The sequence below is a fragment of the Sminthopsis crassicaudata genome, chromosome 4 (genome assembly GCF_048593235.1).
Source record: "Sminthopsis crassicaudata isolate SCR6 chromosome 4, ASM4859323v1, whole genome shotgun sequence".
Lineage (NCBI taxonomy): Eukaryota > Metazoa > Chordata > Mammalia > Dasyuromorphia > Dasyuridae > Sminthopsis > Sminthopsis crassicaudata.
The window spans coordinates 363,825,715-363,851,093 of NC_133620.1; the positions used below are offsets into that span (position 1 = coordinate 363,825,715).

General features: G+C 37.7%; 1 long non-coding RNA gene across 1 annotated transcript in view; it reads left to right on the plus strand.

Annotated features, from left to right (window-relative positions):
- The first annotated feature begins 3,617 nt into the window (after nucleotides 1–3,617).
- LOC141541361 (uncharacterized) overlaps nucleotides 3,618–25,379 on the plus strand; it is a 135,075-nt gene continuing 113,313 nt past the window's right edge. Inside the window, exon 1 of the long non-coding RNA XR_012481761.1 lies at nucleotides 3,618–3,747. This is a non-coding gene — a long non-coding RNA (uncharacterized LOC141541361). The remainder of the gene's footprint in view (nucleotides 3,748–25,379) is intronic.

The following is a 25,379-nucleotide window of genomic DNA, read 5'->3' on the forward strand; positions in this document are numbered from 1 at the left end:
AGAGATCTCTAGAAGCAAAGCAAAGTTTAATTTACATTCTCTCAAGAAGGGCATCCCATTGGTCCAGCAGAGGATCAAAGGGAGGAAGCATCTTCTAGGGAAGGGTTAACACTTTTAATTCCTAACGCAAATATTCCCTCCCATCCCTGACCATCATCCTCATTGGCTGGGGGGGGTCTTACATTCTAAACTCTGGAATTACCCAAGAAATTTAATTTGACCAATAGGTACATAGTTGCCCATATTTGACTGAAATAGGGAGAAAATGATGTGATGGGAGCATAGCAGGAAGGGGACTTAAATATGCCCTTGACTCAATCTTCAAAGTCCTTCAGGCCTACTCAAACTCTGAAGTAAATGAAGCCCTACTCAATTTTCATAACTGTCTTGAAAGATCTCACCTCATTTCATTCACCTAATTAAATCTACTTTTTGCCAAAGAGAATGGCCATTGTGAATTTGTCACATATTTATTTTGAATTGGGATATTGCTACACCAACTACATCAGCTACCACTTATCATTTGGTCCATGAATGTTTGATTTAACTTCAATTCCAAATTTGAATCCTCTTCAGTTTCTTCCCTTCCCCTATCTCCTTCCTATATTGCTTACAAGCAGAGGTATGCTAGAGCCAGTTCATACTGGCTTGTGAGATCCAAGAGTTAAGTTTTCAGTGAGAATAGCTAAATCTTGGAAACCTTCAAGCTACAAACCAGGGCTGAATTTGTTGTACTGTTGATCATCTGGACTTGAAGTAATGGAGAAAATATTAATAATATAGATTAAATTTAAAAGTATGTCTATCATACTTCTTTCTCTAAGCAGATTGTTAAAGATTCACTAGCCCACAACTGTCCCAAACTGTGCTTAGACCTCCCTCATCCTAAAGTAACCCCCAAATCCCTTTAGTCTTTGGCCAATAACATCAACATATGAAAGGACCAGAAATTGACTGGGCTGCTAGAAGAGTTGCGCTTGATCCCTAGGTTTTCATTTCTTGCTTCTTTTTCTTTCTCTTTCCACTCTTCTAAATGACAAAATGAAAGAGGTTTAGGAATGGAAAACTGGGAGATTCTGAACTGCATGACTCTTTGGTAGTTTATTGGACTATGTCTGCCTTCACTTTGAGACAGAGCTCAAATCATCTCGTGGGACCTTCCCAGTGACCCAGAAGTTTGGGCCAAAGAAAAGATAGACTCAAGCCTGAGGGAACTACCTACTTAGTTAAAAGTGTCTCTGCTCTTTGTTCTAAAGAGTTTAGAGCCTGGGGCTGAGAATTTCCTGAAGTGGAAATGAGAGTCCCCACACTCCAAAAAGGGGGGAAAACTTAGTTTTTGTTTTTTTTTCTTTAGAGAAAGTTTTTTGGAGGTTCTGGCTGGCTATATTGCTTTTCTGAAAACATAAAAATAGCTCTTGGCTTTGAGCTAAGGGAGATTCTCCTATAGCTAAAAGCTTCAGTTGAAACCTAAAGCTGAAAACAGAGCAGTAGAGATCTGTCCTGTCCAGCCTAAATGTTGCAGAAAGACTTTTCACCTAGAAGAATAGCTTTCCGCAGAACTGAGTCTAGCAGAGATTCTAAGGGACTAGTTGTCTAATATAGTGTGTTTCCTGGAGACCTGCAAAGAGCCAGCCCAGCAGGAGCCAGTGTTACATTACCAGAAGACTTCAACAGCCTTGCAGTATGTATTTCTACACATGAGCCTCTCCACATGTCTTTCCTAAATCTGTACATTTTCTCCCACTATTGGTGGGTGTATTTGTGAGAGAGTGACCTTAGGTTTATGAGAGAAATGTTTTATCAGTACCTTTCTTACTTCATCATTTAACTAAATGCCTTTGCTTTTTGCTTTGAACTAATTGTGGTCTCTTGCTGATTTCTAAAGAGAGTGGTGGAGGCTCATGAGCTATGGTTTTGAAAGGACATATCTCTATATAGCTTATGAAGCTTTATATTTAAAAAATACCTCTCTTGATATTTTTTAAAAGGTTTTTTTTAATAATAGCTTTTTATTTTCAAAATATATGCAAACATAGTTTTCAATGTTTCCTTGATTTTTCTCTCATTCACTCAATTACCATTCCATTTCTTTTCTCTTTCACTACTAAAGGTCTTGAAAAAAGTTGTCTGTATTCAATGCTTCTGCTTTCATACTACCCACTTTTCCCCCAATTCCTTATAATCTGACTTTTCCATCTCCACCCTTCACATTATTTGAAATTACTATTCCAAAGATCAGCAATGGCCTTATTTCAGTCCACACTTTCCTTGAGTTCCTTGTAATATTTGTCACTAATGATCACTTGCTCCAATTAGGCACTTTTCCTTTGATAATCTAATTTCTTAATTTTCCTACTCTATCTACAAGTTTTCCTTTTTCTGTTTTGCTCCTTATTTTTTCCCTAACCCCTTCCTGTTTTTATGAAATTTTCCAAAGTCTTGGTTTCATTCTTTGCATTCTCTTTGCAATTCCATTGCTTCAACTATCATTTTAATGGACATGGTCCCCAAATATCCAGCCCTGACCTCTCTCAAAATCCAGAGCCACATTTCCGAATGTTTCTCAGACATAGTTCACTGCATAGTTCACATTTATTTCAAATGTAATATGTCAATAACTGAGCTCATTTTTCTACTTAAACCTCTTCTTCCTTTTGACTTTATTATACCTGTTGCAAAACCATTTTATTCTTTCTCTTGAAGTTATATTGGCTCCTTCTTTCTTTCTTTCTTTCCTTTTTCAGTCATTTTCAGTCAATTACAAAATTCTGTTACAATTAAAAAACTTCTACATTAAGAAGTTCATTCTCTCTACCTTACAACATCTACACTAATATACATCTTTATTATCATCTAGTTGAATTATTGCAATAGCCTTTGAACAGGCACTCCCACTTCTCTCCAAGTGGTCATTTATACAGTGACAACAGTACTTTTTTTTAAATTAATTTTTATAATTATAACATTTTCTTTGACAGTACATATGCATAGGTAATTTTTTTTTTTTACAACATTATCCCTTGTACTCCCTTCTGTTCCGAGTTTTTCCCCTCCTTCCCTCCACCCCCTCCCCTAGATGGCAGGCATTCCCATACATATTAAATATCTTATAGTATATCCTACAACAGTACTTTTATAAATGTACCTGGGCTCATTTCTCTTATGCTCAGACATCTTCAATAGGTGTGTGTGTGTGGGGGGGTGTACTTATGCTTGGTTCATTCTTTAAAAATGTTTTAAATGTGCATTTTCTTTTTCTTACCTCATCCTAGTATCCATGTATTCCTTTCCCTCTTAACTTCCCAAAAATCATCCCATATAACCAAAGGGTATTGTTCCAGAGAGGAAAAGTCAGCATGATCAATGCATTGAAAAAGTTCACTATTACTTTTTGAGAAAATTCAAATTTATTTTCCTGGCATTCCCCGTACAATCTGATGCCACTTTACTTTTCCAGTATGATCTCTTATCAGAATCTTACAGGCATTTTGTGCTCTAATCAGTGTGAACTATTCTTGGCTCTAAAATATACCCTTTCCTCTCCTTATCTGCTAAATTCCAGTCCACCCTTAAAGGTACAACTCAAATGCTGCCTCTGTCATAAGGCTTTTTCTATGTGGTAATGAAATTTTCTCTCAGTCATCATCATCATAAACTTACATTTATATAGTGCCTATTATGTATCAGACCTTTTCTAAGTACTTTATATAGATGATCTCATTTTGATCCACACAACAGCCCTGGGAGGTAAGTGCTATTATTATTTTTTCCTCTCCTCTTCCCTCCCCTCTCCTTTCCCCCTCTCCTAAATGTTTACAAGAAGCAGGAAGGGCTTCTTGTAAAAAGATGGGATTTTTGTGGGGACTGGAAGAAAATTAGGGAAACTCAGAGGCAAAGAAAGGATATGAGACATTTCCACACATGGCAGACATTTCTGGAGTTAAGTGGTGGAATTATTATTATTAGCTTTTTGCCATTGCCATTGGATCTCAAACTATGTTTCATAGAACAAGGCATAACAAGACTGAAAAGTTATGTGGATGAGTAGGAAGTGGGATAGATAAGCTTTGAATCCTGAAAGATTTGGAGAAAAGATAGGTTGCTTGCCCCAAATCACAGTGATTCAATATCAAAGTCTGTTGGGGGCAGGTCATTTCTAGTAGAGGCTCCACAGCTGTGGATCATAGCATCTGAAGGAGGTGCAGGGCAGCCTTTGTTGACACAGGTGTTTCAGGACTGGGAATGAGATAAATTGGAGGCAGAGGGAAGAGGAGAGAGGTCAGAGAACAGCAATGGACTCTCAGTCTCCTTGTATCATCCTCTCACAAGAGGAGATCCATTCTGGGCTGGATCTCCAGCAGCCATTGTCAGGTGGCTCCTGTATATTTTAACAGCTCTCCCATGTGTTCCAACAAAAGTCTAATACTAGAATCCAAGTTTCGCAGATCTCAGCATCAATGGCCTTTCCCTGCCCCATCTGGCCTCTCATGTTCTTTGATTCAATTAAATTAATTTCAATTCAGTAAATATTAATTAAGCACCTACTATACCCCAGGCACTGTGATAAGTGCTGGAGATCCAAATAAGGATGGGGGGCAAGGAACTTGCAATCTAATGGGGGAATATAGTATGTACAAGAGGAAGTTTGAAAGGGGTGGCGGTGAGGAGATCCCAGCAAGGTATCATGTTCCATGCAACTAGAGATAGAAAGTGGATTTGAATGGGAAAATCCAGATCCTATCTTCTAAAAAGGGAAATTATGAGAGGAATTTAGTACTCTATCCTTCATTTCTTTAATTAGAAAGAAGGGGAGACTAAAGGGGGTTAAGAAAATGTTGCCTATATAAAGCTGAGTTAAAAGTTAAGATAAGATTCTTGTTTGATGGTCTTGAAATCAAACAGACCTGCAAATGAGGAATGGAATGAGACTTTTCTCCGGCTCCTAACCCTGTAGCCTTGTGTGGATACTTAGGAACCACTTGTTCAATAAGAAAGTGTCCATTAAATGTTTGTTGATGGATGAATTTATATATGAAATAATGTGTGTGAACACAAATGTGTATCTGAGAGACAGAGACGCAGAGAGATAGACACAAGAGAGACAGAGACAAGAGACAGACTGCAGAGACAAATAGAATGAGAGAATTAGTTGTTTGTACTTGTACATTTTTATTGTCAGCATCAATCAGCTCTGTCTCATGGGTAGGGGTGAACTTGACTCAGCAATGAGCAAAACGTTTTGAGGCTGATTATCGTTGTGATTCTGGGATGTGGCCACTAAGTGGTGCTGCAGCACAAGTCACAGAAGATGGATGCAGCAGCAGCGGCCTTACTCCTGAATGGGAGCCCGATGAACTTCATCTGCTGGGTCATTTAAGAAGAGGAAGGGTAGGTGGGTGGAGAAAGGGCTGAAATGACCTGGGGATGAGAATCTCATCTGGACAGGAAAAGTTTTTCTCTGACTGGTTGAAAATCTGGCACACTTTTTCTAGTCGAATGATAGTAGAAAAATAAGCTTCCTTTTCTTCCTTATCTCCCATCACTCAGGTGTCCTCTGCCACTTTCTTTTCCTTCATCTCGTCTCACATGATGGAGGTTAACCTCTGTACTTGTTCAAATGATCTCATTCCATCCCAGTAATCCCATCCCATCCCATTCCATCTCCTCTAACAGATCGCCCCCTTTGTCATCCCCAAAATTTGACTTATGTTTAATCTCTCCCTCTCTAATGGCTCATTTCCTACTTCCTAGAAACATAACATGTTTTCCCCATTCAGAAAAAACACACACACCTCCTCACTTCCCCTGGTAACCATTTTATAGCTTTTCTCCTCTTTTATAGCTTTTCTCCTCTTGTAGCTAAATTTTTTGAAAAGGCTGACTACAGTAGGTGCCTCCACTTTTTCTCCTCTTGTTCTTTTCTTAACCCTGTATAATCGGATTTCCAACTTTTATCATTCCATCAAAACTGCTCTCTTCAAAGTAATAAGTTCTAAATTGCCAAATCAAATGACATTTTCTCAGTCTTAATTGTCTTTGACATTTCTGCAGCTGTTGATACTGTTGATCACTTTCTCATCTATAATAATCTCTTCTCATTAGATTTTTAGGACAGTACTATCTCCTGGATCTCTTGCATGACCCTTAGGTCTGAATCACCTCATTATTGAAAAGAACCACCTCCTTCAGAATTGATTATAGTATATAATCTTTCTGTTGCTGTGCACAATGTTCTCCTGGTTCTACTAATTGTACTTAGCATCAGTTCATATAAGTCTCTCCAGGCCTCTCTGAAATCATCCTTCTGGTTGTTTCTTATAAAGCAGTAATATTCCATTAACATTTATATACCTTAACTTTTTCAGCCTTTCTCCAACTTATGAGCAGCTATCAAGAAACTTTCTGGTTTCTTGCCACTACAAAAAAAGCTACTACAAACATTTTTGTACACATAGGTTCTTCTACTTTCTCTTTTACTGTAGAGGGCAACACCATCCTCCCAGTCCCTCAGTTTTCCAATTTAGGAATTATCTTGGGCTCCTCACAAATATTTTATTTAAGATTTTTGCATCAATATTCATTAGGTCTATATAATCAATATTGATTGGTCTATAATTTTCTTTCTTTCTTTTGACCCTATCTGGTTTAAGTATCAGCAACATATCTGTGTGATAAAAGGAATTTGGTAGGATGCTTTCTTTCCCTATTTTTCCACATAATTTGCATAGTATTGGAATTAATTGTTCTTTAAATGTTTGGTAGAATTTACTTGTAAATTTGTCTGGCCCAGGAGATTTTTTTTGTTAGGGAGTTGATTAATAGCTTGGTCAATTTCTTTTTTTAAAATGCAACTATTTAAGTAATTTATTTCCTCCTCTGTTAATCTGGGCAATCTATGTTTTTGTAAATATTCATCTATCTTCATTATTTCTCACTATCTCTCCATATCCATTCAGTTGTCAAGGCCTCTTGATTTCACCTTTGTAATATTTGGTATGTGCTCCCTTCTCTCCTCCGACACAGCATCCTTCTGTACAAATTACCTGCTGGTAGGTCTATCTTCTGCATCTAGCCCTACTCTAAACTGTCCTCCTTTCAGACATAAGGTGATTTTCTTAAAGCACAGGTCTATCCCCTTCCCACCCTCAACAAAGTGACTTGCCCAGGGTCACACAGGTTTTCAGGTTTTCCTGACCCCAATCCTGGCACTCTATCTGTTAATCTGGTACATTGTAGGTATTTAATAAAGTTTATTGTTTGATTGAAAAATTTGAATCTCAACTCTCTCACTTATTTGTAATATGACCCCAGGAAAGTAATTTAACCTCTCTAGACCTTAGTTTCTTCCTCTGTTGTTGTTTGTCCTTAGTTCTTAAAGAGAACCATGGCATCACGGAGTTGATGCAATGATATGTGAGTTGGATTGAAGTGAGGGAGAGCTGTGCAAGGCACCAGCCTCATTTTCTCCCTGATGCAGTGGGAGACCTTAATTTTTCTAAGCTAAGGTCTTCAATAGGACTCGATTTAATTGAAGCAATGCCCAATCAATGATCAAGGCTAAATAAGAAATGGGCCAGAGAATGGCCTCTTTTAATAGTCAAAAAACCCCAATAAAACTAATAAAAATATCAAACCAGTCACTTCCAGTTGGGTCTCCAGGGGGACAGCTCCCACTACTACTCACAGAGATTGTTTGCTCTTCTTCTCAAAGGGGACCATGACCTCAGGAAAATGATGCCGTTGGTGTAAACTGTTCCCCTGATTTTTTGGGGGGAAGGGTTAGAAAGACCCTGAGGAGAAGGATGGTCCTGAGTCTCAAACCCTCCTGTCTTCTGGGAGGGGCCTCACCCTCCTGTTCATAGAGAAAACTCTCAGATAGTAATCTATTCAATTGGAGATCTTGGCCAGAGACATGATCACCACCCTCTATTGAAAGGTCCCCCAGTTCCGAGCCAAAACAAACCCGATGCAACCAAGAGTCCTGTCAATCCATCTCTGCCAATTCCTAATCAGGAATGCCCTGTGAGTTGCTTCTCAGTGTAAACCCATCTTTGCAAAAGTCCTAACAGGAGTTTGCCCACTAAGAAAGCTGTTTTCTTAGTGTAATAAACCCATTCTTGCTACAAACCTTGAGCCTGTATTCATTGGGGTTTGTGAATTCTTTCACAAAGTCTGCTGACGATCCAGGGACCTCATTGCTGTGAGGGGATCTCAACCCTCATTTCTTACACCTCACCACCATGACTGGCAAATAAATTATATTTAAATGAAACAGGGCTGAACAGAGTCACCAGCTTCATTTTCTCCTCCAGAGCCATCTGAGTCTAATGGCCAAATATAGATTAGAATTGCCAGAGATGTCTCCTAATGTAGTGGGAGACCGGATCTTTTCCCTTCTTCCTGAGAGGAAATGAGAGTCTCAGGGACTGCTAAAATCCCTTTCAATTCTGAACATATGATAATTATTACGGTTGAGACGTTTGATTCTGGTCATTATTTTTTCCCAGGGCTTGGTAGGCAACAAAGGCTAGCTCAGTGGATGACCCTAGAATCAAGTTTTTGGGTTCATATCCTACCTCTAACACATGCTAGTTATATTATGATGAGGGTATAGATTTAGAGATGAAAGAGAATTTAGAGGTCATTCAGTCCAGTTCTTTCATTTTACAGAGGAGGAAACTAAGGTATAAAGAAATATAATTAACCTAAAGCCAAACAACTACTGAGTGGCAGTTAGAATTTGAACCTAAGTCCTTTTGCTCTGATTTCCCCTCTCCCCCAATTATTACTTATTAACTTCGACAAGTCATTAAAATTTTTAGTGCCTCCCAGGCACCAACTCTCAATCTTTAGTTCTTGATATCTTATGAGTTATAATTTTCTATTTGCTCAATTCAAATTTTTAGGGAATTTTTTTTAACTTTGTTTTATTTTTTATTTTTATTATAGCTTTTTATTTACAAGATGTATGCACGGGTAATTTTTCAGCATTGACAATTGCAAAACCTTTTGTTCCAATTTTCCCCCTTTTTCTCCCCACCCTCTCCCCCAGATGGCAGGTAGACCATTACATGTTAAATATGTTAAAGTATAAGTTAAATACAATATATGTATACATGTCCAGACAGTTGTTTTGCTGCACAAGAAGACTCAGACTTTGAAATAGTGTACAATTAGCCCGTGAAGGAAATAAAAAATGCAGGTGGACAAAAATAGAGGGATTGGGAATTATACCTAGTGATTCACACTCATTTCCCTGAGTTCTTTCACCGGGTGTAGCTGGTTCAATTCATTACTGTTCTATTGGAGCTGATTTTTTTCATCTCATTGTTGAAGAGGGCCACGTCCATCAGAATTGCTCATCATATATTGTGGTGGGAATTTTTTTTTTTTTACAGACAGAGGGAAGTTACGGTTTTGTGGGTCACTTTAATCAATTATTTCCCTCTCATACCTCTCTTCTGTAACTCTTATTTCTTCCCCTACTCTCCTTTTTTCTTCTACTACTCTCATTTAGATTTTATACTTATTTTTTAGTTCTCTCATTTTAAAATTTTTTTGTTTTATTTCTTTTAAGAATTCTGGTTGAAATTGTTCCCAAGCTACATTTTTCTTTGACACTTTGCTCTGGGAATGTTTTCAAGTCATTCTCTTCTGGGTTTGTGTCTGGATGATCATTGTGTTGTTGTTGTTGCTTCTGTTTGCTAATTCTTCCTGCCTGCTTCCTGATTTTGAACTTTTTAAGACTAGGTTCTCTGTACTTCTTATGGTGAATACTTGGTCTGACCTTTCAGACCTCAGATCTTTCTGCCACATTTTTAGGCTAGTGAGTGGACTTCAGGGACTTCAGGACTCACACTGGGAACATGCAAGTCCTTAAAGTGAAGTGAGCTGGGACAAAATCTGTTCATTGCCCTCCTAGTATTAGCGCTACACTTTCCTGACCCAGGTTTGGGTCTGAGCAAGATGCTGGTTGGCTTATCCCTGGTTGGAAGTTTCAGTAGATTGCTTCTGAACTCAGCTACTATCACTCCACTAGGGAGCTCTGCAGGTTCACATTGAGTGTACTATAGACTTCTGCTTTGGCCTGGGATTTCAACCCTAGTTATTCTATTGAAAGTTTCACCCTGGTTTCAGTAGGTCTGAGTCCCTTCTCTGTTCTGCTCCAGGTCAAAGTCACTCTTTGCTTTTGATTTGCTTTTCTCCATTTTCTTTAAGTCCTTAGAGACCCAGCAGCCAGAGACACTTATTCTTGCACTGAAGACTGATTCAGGCACTTCTTCCTCCCCTTTGCCCCGCCAGGACTTCTTTCCTGCTCTGGTGCTTCAAGCTTGTTTTCAGATCCTCTTTCAGCCCCTAGGTACTGGAATATTCCCAACCAGACTCTTTCAGCAGGATCCATAATCCTCTTTGTCTATCTACCTGTATTGTACCAACTAGAAATCACTCACTATGATTTCTTCCTTTGACTTCCCAATCAGGATTTAGTCCAGTTCATTTTCTAGTAGGGACACAGGGGTTTATGTCTTTCCATAAACTCCACCATCTTGACTTCTAAGTCTGTTCCCTAAGATTTTAAACTCATTTTTACAGATTTTTTTGGTGATAACTATATTGCAGCATAATTAGTTTATTTTGCTATCTTGTACATTTTGTTTTATGCATTTAGGAAAGTGAGTCTGAGAACAGACTTCACCAAAGTGCCAAAGCAGTTGAAAAAAAAAAGAGGCCAGAAAAAAGTCAAAAAGCCCCCCCCAAATGAACCCCCAACCCCAAAGTTAAGAAGTCTTACTCTAAATCTATAACAGAAAAACTGCTGATCTTCCTTCAACCAAGCATTTCTATACTGAAAGTTCAGCAAGCTGATAGAATCACAGGTCTTGAGCTCACCCCCAAAAGATGAAATAGCCACTTATTAGATGACTTCAGTTAGATGTTATCTATCTCTAGGTTCTTTTCAAATCTAAAAGACTTGTGTGGGGCTTCATTATGGATAGACAATAGCCTTCCCCCTTTTCAGAGCCAGAAAGGAATTGGTATCCTGGCTTGTTTGTGGAACCCCACTTGCATAAATTCTTTGTTAGTCTTACTTAAGCCTCACACATCCTGGTTCCAAAATGCTTTTTGGTGGTGGATGGTGACGGTAGTGCTAGTGCTCTCTCTCTCTCTCTCTCTCTCTCTCTCTCTCTCTCTCTCTCTGACTCTCTCTCTCTCTCTCTCTCTCTCTCTCTCTCTCTCTCTCTGACTCTCTCTCTCTCTCTCTCTTCTCTCTCTCTCTCTCTCTCTCTCTCTCACTGACTCTCTCTCTGTCTCTGTCTTTGTCTTTGTCTCTCTCTCTGTCTCTCTGTCTCTCTGTCCTCTCTCTCTCTCTGACTCTCTCTCTCTGTCTCTGTCTGTCTCTCTGACTCTCTCTGACTCTCTCTCTCTCTCTCTCTTCTCTCTCTCCTCTCTCTCTCTCTCTCTCTGACTCTCTCTCTGTCTCTGTCTCTGTCTTTGTCTCTGTCTCTTTCTCTCTCTCTCTTCTCTCTCTCTCTCTCTCTCTCTCTCTCTCTCTCTGACTCTCTCTCTCTCTCTCTCTCTCTCTCTCTCTGACTCTCTCTCTCTCTCTCTCTCTCTCTCTCTCTCTCTCTCTCTTTCACTGACTCTCTCTCTGTCTCTGTCTTTTTTCTTTGTCTCTCTCTCTGTCTCTCTGTCTCTCTCTCTCTCTGACTCTCTCTGTCTCTGTCTGTCTCTCTGACTCTCTCTGACTCTCTCTCTCTCTCTCTCTCTCTCCTCTTCTCTCTCTCTCTCTCTCTCTCTGACTCTCTCTCTCTGTCTCTGTCTGTCTCTCTGACTCTCTCTGACTCTCTCTCTCTCTCTCTCTCTCTCTCTCTCTCTCTCTCTCTCTGTCTCTCTGTCTCTCTCTTTCTCTCCTCTCCTCTCTCTCTCTCTCTCTCTCTCTCTCCTCTCTCTCTCTCTCTCTCTCTCTGTCTCTCTCTCTCTCCGTGTTTTAATGGACTGAAATCTGGAAGTCTCTCTAGAGACAACCTTGAAAAACAGATTTTTGCAAATAGAAAGGTGAGGTTGGGAAGAAGTCTAAGAATATGCAATGAAATCACTGATGAATTAAAACCTCATTTCTATCTTTTAAAACCCATTTGTATCCCAGATGGAGGTCAGTGCCAGAATGAATCCATATCATTTTTTGTTTGACACTGACAAAAATTCCATTTGCAGGTGGCTATTGATGCTTTAAAGGTATAATGTATCATGCAAATAAATTTTTTTCCCCATGATATGACGTGTACAGTTTAGTTTGATTTATATTGATGTCAGTCATGAAATAGGAAGTTAGGGGCTTTTAAAATGAGTGCTGCCTGCTGAATGAATAAACAAATTGATTGTATCTAGCACCTTTGTAATTGCAGGTTGATTCCCCTAATCTTTCCTCCCACCCCTTAACACTGGGGAGAAGTCAGAGGTGTATAGTAGGTATAGTATGAAGATGCTTTTTCCTAGATAAATTAAGGAAAAGACATTTAGTTGCTTTCACCCAGTGTTTTAAAACAGAATGCAAAGAAGATGAAGGATCCTGATTCCCACTGTCTTCTTCTGTAACCCAGCTCGTCTAGTCAATTCATTTCTCATCCATTAATATTTATTGGGAATCCACAGGGGACTGAGAATTGTCGAGAACATGGTACAATTCAGATAGCAAAGGGGACACTGTACATTCCTCTCACATCTTTAACCGATGAGAACTATGAGATGACTGAGGAGCAGTATCTCCAGGGAAGATGTTGAACCGCCATTTTAACTCCTTGAAGAATAATCCGAGCAGAACAGTAGCAAACACTGGGCAGGGAACTCGTCTTGAAAGAAAAGAAGTTCAACTGCCCTTAGAGGCTTCTATCATTCCTAGTTGCTACACTGGTTCGGCTGCCCCCAGTTTGTCTAGGGGCATCTCTAGGAGTCACAAAAGGGAAGTGTGACATTATATGTCTGCAAGGGCCATCAAGGCTTTTCTCTCACCTCTATACATAACTCTATTTAAAACGATAGTGTCATGAGTCTTGAGTGGGAAAGGACCTTAGATATTTATTATTTAATCCATGAACAGATTTCAGGATTCCTGTGAACTTGAATAGAAAAAATACATCTTTATTTTTTTTCTTAACCATTGCTTACCTCTTTATTCATATGTATTTTATTTTAGGCCCTTTAGAAACATTATTTTGAGAAGACTTCACTAAACCATGCTCAAGAAACTCTGGGACATTCAGAAGCTTAAGAACTCCTGTTCTAATGAAGCCCAGAGGTGTTAAATGGTTATCAAATCCTGTAATATAGACTTCTTAGGATCATACAATATTAGTATTGGATGGCATTTCAGAATTCATCTTGTACCTAAACAAGTGTTCCTTCCACATATATCTGTTGTATGGTTATTCAGGGTAGATGGCATCTTGAATAGAATGCTGGGCCTGGAATCTGGAAGACTCATTTTCCTGAGTTCAAATCCAGCTTCAGACAGTTACTAACTATGGGACCTGGGCAAGTCACTTAACTCTGTTTGCCTTAGTTTCTCCATTTGGAAAATAGGCTAGAGAAAGGAAATGGCAAACCACTCTAGTATCTTTGCCTTCAAATGGGGTCACAAAGAATCGTACATGACTGAAAATGATTGAACAACAACAACAATAATCATGGTTATTCAGCCTTTGTTGGGAGAACCCCAGGGGACAAGGATCCATTAACTCCTGAAGCAGCCAATTTAACTTTGAACAGTAACGCTTTTTCTTAACATTAGGCTTAACTTGGTCTCTTTGCAATACCAAATGCTAGCTAGAGGTATAGGGCAGCTTTAGAAAACTGTCTAGTATGAGAGGACCTGAATTCAAATCTCACCTCTGCTGTTTCCAGTCTGAATGATTATGAACAAGTCATTAAAATTTTCTAAACCTAAGTTTCCTCTGTAAAGGAGGCTAAATGAGATGGCCTCTAGATCCCTGCTACCAATAAAAACCTATGGTCCACTTAGCCCTTAAGAAATGTTTATTTAGAGATGTTCCCAAAGTTAGTTCTGGCTTCCATTACCATCATCACGCTGAATAGTTCTCTAATGAATTTTGTCATCCTTAAATCCAGTAGCCTTTTTGTGTGAGTCTGTTTTTGTCTTCTCCAGACTTCCTGAATATTTGACACTGTAGATATCACATTCTTGTTCTTAATAATCTCTATCTCTTTTGGCTTCTAGGACATTATACTCATATTTCTTCTCTAAATTCTCTGATTGTTCCTACTGTTTTCTTTGCTGATTTCTTGTCTTCATCCTGACCTTGAAATGTGATGTCTCTTGAATTTTTCTGCCTGTCTCTCACCCTCTTCTGGTCTGGTCTTGGTAGCCTTCTCTCCTTTCTTTAGGCTTTCTTTCTTGATATTATCATCCACTTTTATGGCTTTATTTTATATGAACTTCTTGTCTATCTCCATTAGAATGTGAACACCTTTTAAGTAAAAATGATTTCATTCTTTGTACTCACATCCTCAGCTCTTAGCACAATGTCAGGTACACAATAAGTGCTTCATAAATATATATATACCTTTATTTGAAGGAGATCAGGGAAAGTTTCTTGAAGGAAGTGTTATCTAAATTGAATTATGAAGAAAAGAAATTCAGCAGACAAAAATGGAGTAGTGGGCAGAGTCTTTCCTAGATATTATTAACCTTTTGCAGATAATTTACAAATTTCACTCCCTTTCTCCTCTGTCTCTGTGTCTCTTTCTCCCTCCCTCTCTGTCTGTCTCCTCTCCCTCCCTCCCACTCTGTCCCCATTTCTCCATTTCTTCTACAGATTTTTCCGATTTCTTATGGGATATCCCCACCTAAATATCCCTCTTAAAACCTTAAATTTAATGTGCTCAAAAATAAACTCATCTTTCACCCCAAACTTGGATTTCTTTTTTCTTTCTGTTGAGGGCACCACCATCTCTCTAGTTACCTAGGCTTGTAATTCTAATCCATCTTTGAGTCTTCCTTCTCAAGGAATTCTTCCCTTTATGTTCGATCACATTTCAAGTCCTGTCAATTCTATGGCCACCATATCTCTCAGCTCTATCTCCTCTTTTTCTCTAGAATTGTAACCATCTTAGATGACATTCTGCAATAGCCTGAATAGGGAGAATAATTTCTTACCATTGACTGAGGAAGCTGAATGGCAAAATTGAATAGAGTTTCATGGCAAGGCTTAGAAATCTTGACTGAGAGAGGTGAAGAAATATTTGTAGTAGATATTTTAAAATGTCATTTGAGGGCAATTATAGACAAGTTCATATTCTACTTCTGGGTAAAAAGAAGAACGCAATCAATGGCAATTAAGTAGGATACAAAAGGATTAAAGAGGATCAAGAAGGATTAGAAAGTAGAACCTTAAGAAGAACAAGGAGAAAGTAGTTGGCAAGGCAAGACAAGGCAAATGAGAAAAGGTAAGTGGAACAATGAAAAACACATTGCCAGAGTGAATTGATGGGTAGAGCAAAGTGGAGAAACAGGTAGCTGTTTCAATTGAGAAGGAGAGTTGGGTGTGGCTGTGGAATTATTGTTGAGATTAATGAAAGAAAGTAGACTGGGGATGTCAAGTTATTAAGAGGTAATAATTGATTATAAACATTTTAATCAGATGCTTAGCATCTTAGCAAATACTCATAGAAAGTTAAAACAAACAAAAATCCAACAAACAATTTAAGGCTAAAAATTTAATCAGTTTAAAGAATAGGAAAAATTCTTCAATAACTTGTATCTTGTGTATGATGTTTATATTTCTGACACAGACAAGTGACTATATTATCTCTATATTATCTCTGTTCTATATGTAAACCGATTTCCCTCTCAGAGCAAAAGGAGAAGGCTCTCATAGGGTGCACCTCCATATTCTAGGTTGTAAGAGGGCATGGAGTGTGTTTCTCAAGGCTTTCAAAGGGAAAGAAAGCAGCTGGAAGAGAGAAGGAAATCTTTTACAAGATACTGAAAGTATGAAGGGAACAAAAATGATACCTATACAAACTAGAGCTTAAAAATAGATTTGAGGCTCTTTCTAAAGAAGAGGGAGATGGATGCTTGTAGGAGAAAGAAGCTGATTATCCTTCAAAGAATGATATAGAAGAACCACAGAAAAGCTCAGGTGAAAGATCATTTATAAGGACCAGAGAAGTAAACAAGAAAAAGTAGTAGTAATTGGTTCAAAGGAACTGAGGCAGCCATTAAACAATGTGATTGTTGACAACAGAGTTTGTATCCAAAACAGAAAACCTCCCAAGTCTTATCAAAATGAATCACAAGTATACACTTCTGGCAATTAATACAAACACAAAATGATGCTGTCAGAGGACGTCTAAAATGTATTGCCAATCTTGTGAAATCTTGAACAAGAAACAGAAGACCATAGCAACACAACTGATGTTTTCCTCACTATTGCCCATGGAAGGTGATGGATGTAGAATAAGAAGGATAATTTGTGAAGTGAACAGCTGGCTAAGAAAGTGAGATCTAGGAATGGTATTTGGATTTCTGTCCCATAGTTTAAAAATAAGGATAACAAATTTCTGGCCAGAGGTGGAGTGTATCTAACAAAATTTAGCAAGCATATATTTGTTCATGTGTTGAAAATATAATAAAAGGTAACAAATAATGAAATATTAGCCAAAAGGCCTCAGCAACATATCTAAAAGGTTATACGATATGACTGTTGGTTTTATACCAGGAATATAGGCTTGGTTCATCATAGGAAAACTATAAACATAATAGATCATATTAATAACAAGAATGATAAAAATCATGACTATCAATAGAAGTAGAAAAAGCTTTTGACAAAATGCAATTTCAATTTCTGGTTAAACAAATCAACAAACAGAAAAACAGGGATAAATGGATCTTTCCTGAATATGGCAAATGATAGCCATCTAAAATAAAGAGCCAGCATTATGTGTAATATGTATAAGCTATTAATTTATTTCCAATAAGATTTGGTTGTGCGTGTTTTCATTAATATTATTTGATATAATGCTAGAAATGTTACTTATGTTAATAAGGAAAAAATTGAGAGAATGGGACATGCAATGAAGGAAGAAAATTATTGTAGATGATGTTTGTCTACTTAGAAGACTCTAAAAGCAATAAAATGAATTGAAAAAATTAACTTTATTAATGAAGTAGCAGAATTATTAGTCTTTCTGCATATGTTCAAAATGCAACAAGAAAAGATGGAAAGAGAAATAACTACAGAAGCAAATGAGCCTAGTAACATAAGGTTTGATAAATCCAAAGTCCCCAGTTTCCAGGGCAAGGACTCATTACTTGATAGGAGGTAAGAGAAAAATGGGAAGGCAACATGATAGAAATTGGATTTAAATAGTATTTTCCCCCAATTACATATAAAGACAATTTTCAACATTTTTAAAATAAGATTTTGAATTCCCAATTATTCTCCCTTTTCCCCTCCCTGCTCCATCCTCAAGACAGCAAACAATTTGATATCTTATATATATGTGCAAATGTTTTACATTTCCCCATTAGTCATGTGAAAGAATAAACAGAACAAAAAGGAAAAAAAAATCATGTGAAAAAAAGTGAAAATAGTATGCTTTGATCTGCATTCAGACTCCACCAGTTCTATCTCTAGATGTCAATAACATTTTCCATCATGAGTCTTTTGGAATTGTCTTGGATTGTTGTATTGCTGAGAAGAACTAAGTCAATCATAGTTAATCACTGCACAATGCTGCTATTACTTATACAATACCTGGCTCTACAATGCCTTCAGTCAGCATCAGTTCATGTAAGTCTTTCCAGGTTTTTCTGCAATTTGTTTGCTTATTATTTCTTATAGCTCAATAGTATTTTATTGCATTCATATGCCGCAACTTGTTTAGCCATTCCTCAATTGATGGGCATCCCTTCAATTTCCAACTTTTTGCCACCACAAAAAGAGCTGCTACAAATATATTTGTACATATAGATCACTCCCTCCTCCCCTCCCTCTAACTTTTAATGATTTCTTTGGGACACAGACCTAGTAGTGGTATTACTGGATCAAAGAGTATGCACAGTTTTATTGCCCTCTGGGTGTGTTCCAAATTGTTCTCCAGAATTATTAGATCAGTTCACAACTCCACCAATAATGCTTTAGTGTATCAATTTTCCCACATCTCCAACATTTATAATTTTTCCTTTCTATCATATTAGTCAACTTGATAGTGTAAAATGGTAACTCTGAGTTATTTTAATTTTTATTTCCATAATCAATAGTGATTTAGAGCATTTTCATATAACTATAGAAAACTTTGATTTTTTAGAAATTGGGTTTAGACTAACTCATATTATATACCAAGATAAACTTCAAATGAATACATTTTATAGCTATAAAATGTCACATCATAAACAAGTTAGAGAAGCCCAAAAGAAAGGAGAAGAGTTCATGGCTAAAACAGGGAAAGAGATTATAGAAAATATATTAGACACCTTGATTGTGTAAAATTGAAAAGTCTTATGCAAACAAAATAAATGCCCTTAAAATTAGAATGAAAACAGTTAATTGGGAAAAATATTTGCAGCAAATTTTTCTGACAAAAGTGTAATGTGTAAGATAAAAAGAATCAGACTCAATTATATAGAGTATCCCCAAACTCTCAGTGCCTTTTAAGCTTTGATAACTTCAGCATTTGGTTGGTTGAAGAGGACCAAAATGACATCACAATGTTAAAGTCAAGTTGTAGTATGTCCAACTATGGCTGATCAGATCGATATGAGCTCTGAATGCTCTACCAGAGGTCAGGCACATATAGTCTATGTGAACATTTGCTCTAAATGTCTGATTTCTAATTTCTTTTGAGCTACTTTAAATTTTCTTTACTGATAGAGTACAGAACCTTCTTTTGATGTAGGTACACTATTCTGGGCAGTCCTTTGCTAGTGTCTCTCACCTCACCCAATCAATTCCAAAGTTCTTCAGAGAGATCAGAGAGAGTCTTTTAACCAACACGCGAGTGCTTGCCTTGTATAAGTTCTCCATAAAATAGCCTTTTAGGCAAGCATCAATTTGGCATTTGAATAATATGACTAGCTCATTGGAGTTGTGCTCTCTGTAGTAGAGTTTGAATGCTTGGCAGTTTAGTTCAAGAAAGGACCTCAGTATTGGATATCTTATCCTTTCAGGTGATCTTCAGAATCTTTTTAAGTCAATTGAAATGGAAGCAATTCACTTTCCTGGGATGCTGCTGGTATATTGTCCAGTTTTACAGGCATACAACAGGCATAATATCTCTGTAGACCTTTAGTTTGTTTGGCAATCTAATATCTTTTCTCTCCTATACTTTCCTTCAGAGCCTCCCAAACACTAACTTAGTTCTAGCAATGTGTGAGTCAACTTAATTGCCAATGTGTACATCCCTGGAGAATATACTGCTAACGTAAGTGAACTTATCCTCAGTATTCCAAATTTCTCCATTTGCTGTAATGGATGGTTCTATATATGGATGGTGAAACACCTGCGTTTTCTTCTTGTTAATTGTAAGGCCAAAATTAGTACAAACAGCAGAGAATCAATCTGTACTTTGTTATATCTCAGTTTAAGAGGGTATATTAAATGCACAATCATCTGTGAACAAAAAAAATCATGTACCAACTTTTCGTCCACTTTAGTTTTGGCTTGTGGGCTTTTCAGAAGTACAAATGCTATAAACTTAGAAAAAATATTTGAAAGGTTAATTATTAAAAAATTTAAAATATTGAGTTTTTTAAATTGACATTCAATATAACTAACTGCCTTGTGTTAAACATAATTATTTAAAATGTAAATTATTGGTGATTCTTTTAAAACTTCAATATAACCAATTACTTTGTATTATTTAGTACTTAGCACAGTGCACATAATAAATCCTTAATAAATGTTTATTGATTGATTGATTGATTGATAAATCATTGCTATAGTCAATTTTTAACCTTTGGAAAAATATTTCAAAAGTTGTTGTTCATTGGAAGGATTGAATTTACAAACCTAATCTTAAGATTATCCAAAGAACGAGATGTTGATGTACCCATCAGTTCTGCTGTCCTCCAGTTTTGATGCAATCTTGCAAAAAAAAAAAAAGATCCAATGGAGTTATATCACCTGAGTGAGGTAGCCAAGTTAAAGGCTAAGGCAAAAGGGAAGCTAAGGATGAGATAAATATTTATTGGGACTTTAGAAACTAAAGAGAATCTATTTTGAGAAAAAAAGAAGAATCAAAGGAAAGCTAGGGCCTTTGCTTGGAGTAGATGGAAGCTGGTAACTGACAAAAGAGAACGAGCAAAGAGGCTTACTGCTTCCTTTTGCCTTCTATTTTCTTTTGCCAAAGAAATGGATCTTTGCCATGGAGGTAATAGAATGTAACTGACCAAGAAGAGTAAGGGCAGAAAGAGAGAGAGAGAGAGAGAGAGAGAGAGAGAGAGAGAGAGAGAGAGAGAGAGAGAGAGAAAAGAGAGAGAGAGAGAGAGAGAGAGAGAGAAAAGAGAGAGAGAGAGAAGAGGGGGGAGGGGAGAGGGAATACTTTGATACACTCATCATCTGCCATAGATGGGACTTTTATCTTGGGAACCAAAAGATCAAGAAGATGTGAATTATTGAATTACTAGCACTGATGTTTGAATGATCATGGAAAATAGGCGAGCCACCACAGAACTGGAGAAGGGAAAATGTTGTACCTAGTTTTTAAAAGGGAGGGAGGAAGAGAAGAGCATCTGCAATTTTATAGGCCAGAATGTTTGATTTTGATTTTTTGGAAAATTTGAGAATAGATCATTAAAAATGATGACTAGTGACTATCTGGAAAGGGAAGCTCCAGAATGGCTTCATGAAGAACACATCATGGCACTCTAAATTTATTTTCTCTTTTGACAAGGTTACTAAACTAAGAGATGAGTGGAATGCTATCAACATAGATAAACCAGATTTTAGCAAAGCTTTTCATAAAGTACCTCATCTATTTTTGTGGAAAAGCTGGAGAGCTATGGATAAGATAATAGATAAAGTTAAATCAGTTCAACGTCAATATGGCAGGAGGTTTCCAGTAAAGTACCATAAGGGTCTGTGCTTGGTTCTGTGTTGATCAACATATTTATCAATGTCTTGGATGATGATCTAGATAACAAACAGATGACACAAATATGGGAGAGAAGGATAATGCATTATGGGAGAGAAGAGTAATACAGTGGATGATAGAATAAAAAATCCTCAGAAATCTTGACAGTCCTGGAGAATTAGGTTGAGTCTAATAAGATGAAATCCAATAGTAATAAATGTAAAGTATTATACTTTGGTATAAAAAGCCAACTTCACATATATAAGACGGGAGAGGCATAGTTATATAGCAGTTATTCCAAAAAAAGATCTAAAGGTTTTACTGGACTGTGAACTCAATATGAGTTAGCACTGTGATGTAGGAGCCAGAAAAGGTAATGTAATCGTGGATTACATTAAGAGAAGCAGAGTTTCCAGGAATTGGGAGGTGATGGTTTCACCAGTCTCTGCCCTTGTCAGACCTTATCTGGGCTATTGTGTTCAGTTTTGGTTGCCACAGTCTCAAGAAAGATATTAATAAGCTGGAGCTTTAATAAAAGCATTAATCAGTCTGGAGGGGAGCAACCAGAATGATGAAAAGCCTTGAGTCAATGCCATTTGAATATCAGTTGAAGGAATTAGGGAAATTTAGCATAACAGTAATAATAATAGCATTTATATAGTTATCACTTGGTGCTAGTCACTGTGCTGAATGCTTTACAAATATCCCATTTGATACAACCTCCCTGGGAAGTAAGTGCTGTCATTATTCCCATTTTAGATTTGAGGAAACTGAGGCAAACTGGAGTTAAATTGATTCCACAGTGTCTGAGGTCAGATCTGAATGCAGGTCTTCCTGACTTCAGTCTCAGCTATTCAGTCCACTATGTTATACCCAGTTTAGAGAGAAGACTCATGAAGGAAATGATAAGTGTCTTCAAATACTTGAAGGAGATACTAGATTTGTTCTGTTTGATCCCAGAGAAAGGAACCAGAAAGAATGGATAGGAGTGACAAAGATGCCAATTTAGGGTAAAAAACTTCCTAACTAAAAACATATAAAGGAGAATAGTGGGATGAATTGTCTTCTGGAATTTGTCTATTACTTATAGGTTTAGAAACTCACTGGGGACACTGAGAGCTAAAATAAATTGCCCAGGATCACTTAGCTAGTATGTGACAATCTGCATCACTGGACAGGTTTTCCCCACTAGGAGTTCCTGACCTTACTAAAATCACAAGCCTGGACAAAACTAAAAGATAATAGCTGACATTTATATAGCACTTTACACACATTATTGTATCTGACTTCACAGCTTCTCTGTAAAGAAGGTAGGGCAAATATTTTTTACTGTCATCTTATTAATGGGAAAACTGAAGGTCAGAGAGATGTCTGAAGTTCCATAGTTAGTTAATAAGTGGAAAAGTTAGGCCTTGAACCCAACCCACTACACTGCTGCCTTTAGCTTGAAAATTAGGCAAGTTTTATGATGCCATTGTCCAGGGAGGACTTCTCTCTGAGTGAAGGGGGCCTGTCATCTCTCCTTTGCCTCTTCATTCTTGACACTGTTGAGACAGATGAGGGAAGGGACAAGCCATCACTGTTGCCTAGGTGCCTTACAACTGCCAGTCCTCTGCCTGCTCTCTTGGACCCACCTGGGATGCCATCTCAGGCTGTAATTATAGTTCCATCATTGCTCTGCCATAAGAACATCTGCTATCTCAAGAGGTCCCTCGGCCCCTTTCCTCCTATTCCTTTAGAGAGCTAGAAAACTCGTGATGATGCGTTCTGCTCCCCCAGCATCCCCCTTGGTGGAGGAGTACTCAGCTGTCCCTTGCACATTCTCATCTCTTTTCCCCTCTGTCCTTATTTTCCTTTCCATCAGCCTTTTCATTACATTAGAAATCTCCCTCATCTACTTATCAAATCAATATCTTGCCTGCTTGCCTGCCTGCCTCAACTGCCCCCCCCCCAAAATATCTCTGCTTCGCGTGTCTCTTGCAAGAGGCCAGTGCAGCTCCTCCTCCTGCAATTAGAATTCCTTTCTCGGCTCACGTCTAAATTCTTTGTTCTTTTCCCTGAACACTCCAAGTTAATTTCTGCAGCCTGTTTATTCAGCTTTTGTACTGTGTGGCTTTCTACTTACGAAGGAAACGCAGCCCTTGGGGGGAGAAGCAGGGTGTCTTCATAGGAACAGTGTAGGGTAAGAGCAGAGGGCACTTGGGGAGAATGAAAAGACACATGAATTCTGATAGGCAACCTGAGAATTAGGGAAGGGGGGAATATAACCTCCATCTCACCCTCCCAGGGGCAATGGAGCTCGTACTCAAGGGATAACTTACATATTATTTGCCTATTTCCAAATGGGAGAAAGGGCACAACTTCTTCTTCTTCTTCTTCTTCTTCTTCTTCTTCTTCTTCTTCTTCTTCTTCTTCTTCTTCTTCTTCTTCTTCTTCTTCTTCTTCTTCTTCTTCTTCTTCTTCTTCTTCTTCTTCTTCTTCTTCTTCTTCTTCTTCTTCTTCTTCTTCTTCTTCTTCTTCTTCTTCTTCTTCTTCTTCTTCTTCTTCTTCTTCTTCTTCTTCTTCTTCTTCTTCTTCTTCTTCTTTTCTTCTTCTTCTTCTTCTTTCTTCTTCTTCTTCTTCTTCTTCTTTTTCTTTCTTTTTCTTCTTTCTTTCTTTCTTTCTTTCTTTCTTTCTTTTCTTTCTTTCTTTCTTCTTCTTCTTCTTCTTCTTCTTCTTCTTCTTCTTCTTTCTTCTTCTTTCTTCTTCTTCTTTCCTCTTCTTCTTCTTTCTTCTTCTTTCTTCTTCTTCTTCTTCTTCTTCTTCTTCTTCTTCTTCTTCTTCTTCTTCTTCTTCTTCTTCTTCTTCTTCTTCCTTTCTTCTTCTTCTTCCTTTCTTCTTCTATGAAAAATCTGTTGGAGGTTCTGGGGAGAAGGATCACAGAATTTTAGATTTTAGAGCTAGAAATGACCTTAAAGGCATATAATCATCTCATTTTATAGATGGGGAAACTGAGGCCCAGAGCTTTTAAGGGACTTTCCTAAATCTGCACAGGTAGTACATTAGAAATGGGATTAAGAATTAGGTTCTCTGATGCCAAAGCCAAGCTCTTTCCACTGTAACAAATTGTTTCTCAATGTCAAATCAGGACCTTCCCTAAGACTCTTTAAAAAGAAGAGAAGTGCTTCCCACCCTCAGGAACTGATTGTTAAAATTTTCAGTGTGAACATTTATACTTCAGAAGTCAGCAAACATGACAAATTAGGGCCTGATTTATTGTTTTGTTGATTGTTTAGACTTAAGTGATGGAGCAAATGTTGATAATGCAGATTAAACTTAAAAGTGTGTTATGCAGTACATTTTGTGTGTGTGTGTGTGTGTGTGTGTGTGTGTGTGTGTGTGTGTGTGTGTGTAGAGGGGTGTTGATGAGCCAGTTGTTAAACATTAACAGAATGCCCCTGCCTACTTCTAAATTTTGATCAGCCAATGAAGACTCTATTGCTTAGAGATATGGATGGAATATTGCAACTGAAATGAATTACACCAATTTTTTTTTGTTGTTGTTGCAGGGAATAAATAGTTTAGAAAGAAAACTAATTTCTGTACATTGTAACCCAAGCTCCCCATGATCAGGGAAACTTCCTGTTGGAGTACCACAAAACCAAATCTTCTATAATTCGGTTTGGAGGGTAATTCAGCTAGGTATTGCTTATAGTTCCAGAGAAATCCTGAGCCTTCCATATCAAGGTAGGGTCTTATCAGTCAAATGGCAACAATTCAGCTCAGTTCTTACTAGCTGTTTTTCCTTGGACAAGTAATTTCTTTTCTCTGAGGCTTGGGCTATCACAATAAGAGAGTTATTCTTTCCAAGAACCCCCACCAAAGGATGACTTCACCTGAGTTAACAGATAGTATTGGGGGTTGAACTGGTTAAAAAGAGACAAGTTTTCCCTAATTAATCCAGTGTGCCTTAAGTAAATCATGAAGCCTTGAATAAGGCTTCTCTATAATATGGGGAAATGGAAAGAATGGAGGGAAAAGCATTTGGATTCATTCTCATTCCCATTCTGCCATTCACTATCATTTAACCCCCTTGAAGTTTAGTTTCCTAATCTGCATACATACATTACTTTTCATCTTTATCTTACCCTATAAGTTTCTCAAAAACTGGACCATAGTGGGGCAGCTAGGTATTAAGGTAGATAGAGCACTGGGCTTGAAGTCAGAAGGATCTAAGCTAGGTATTAAGGTAGATAGAGCACTGGGCTTGAAGTCAGAAGGATCTGAGTTCATATCTATCCTTAGAC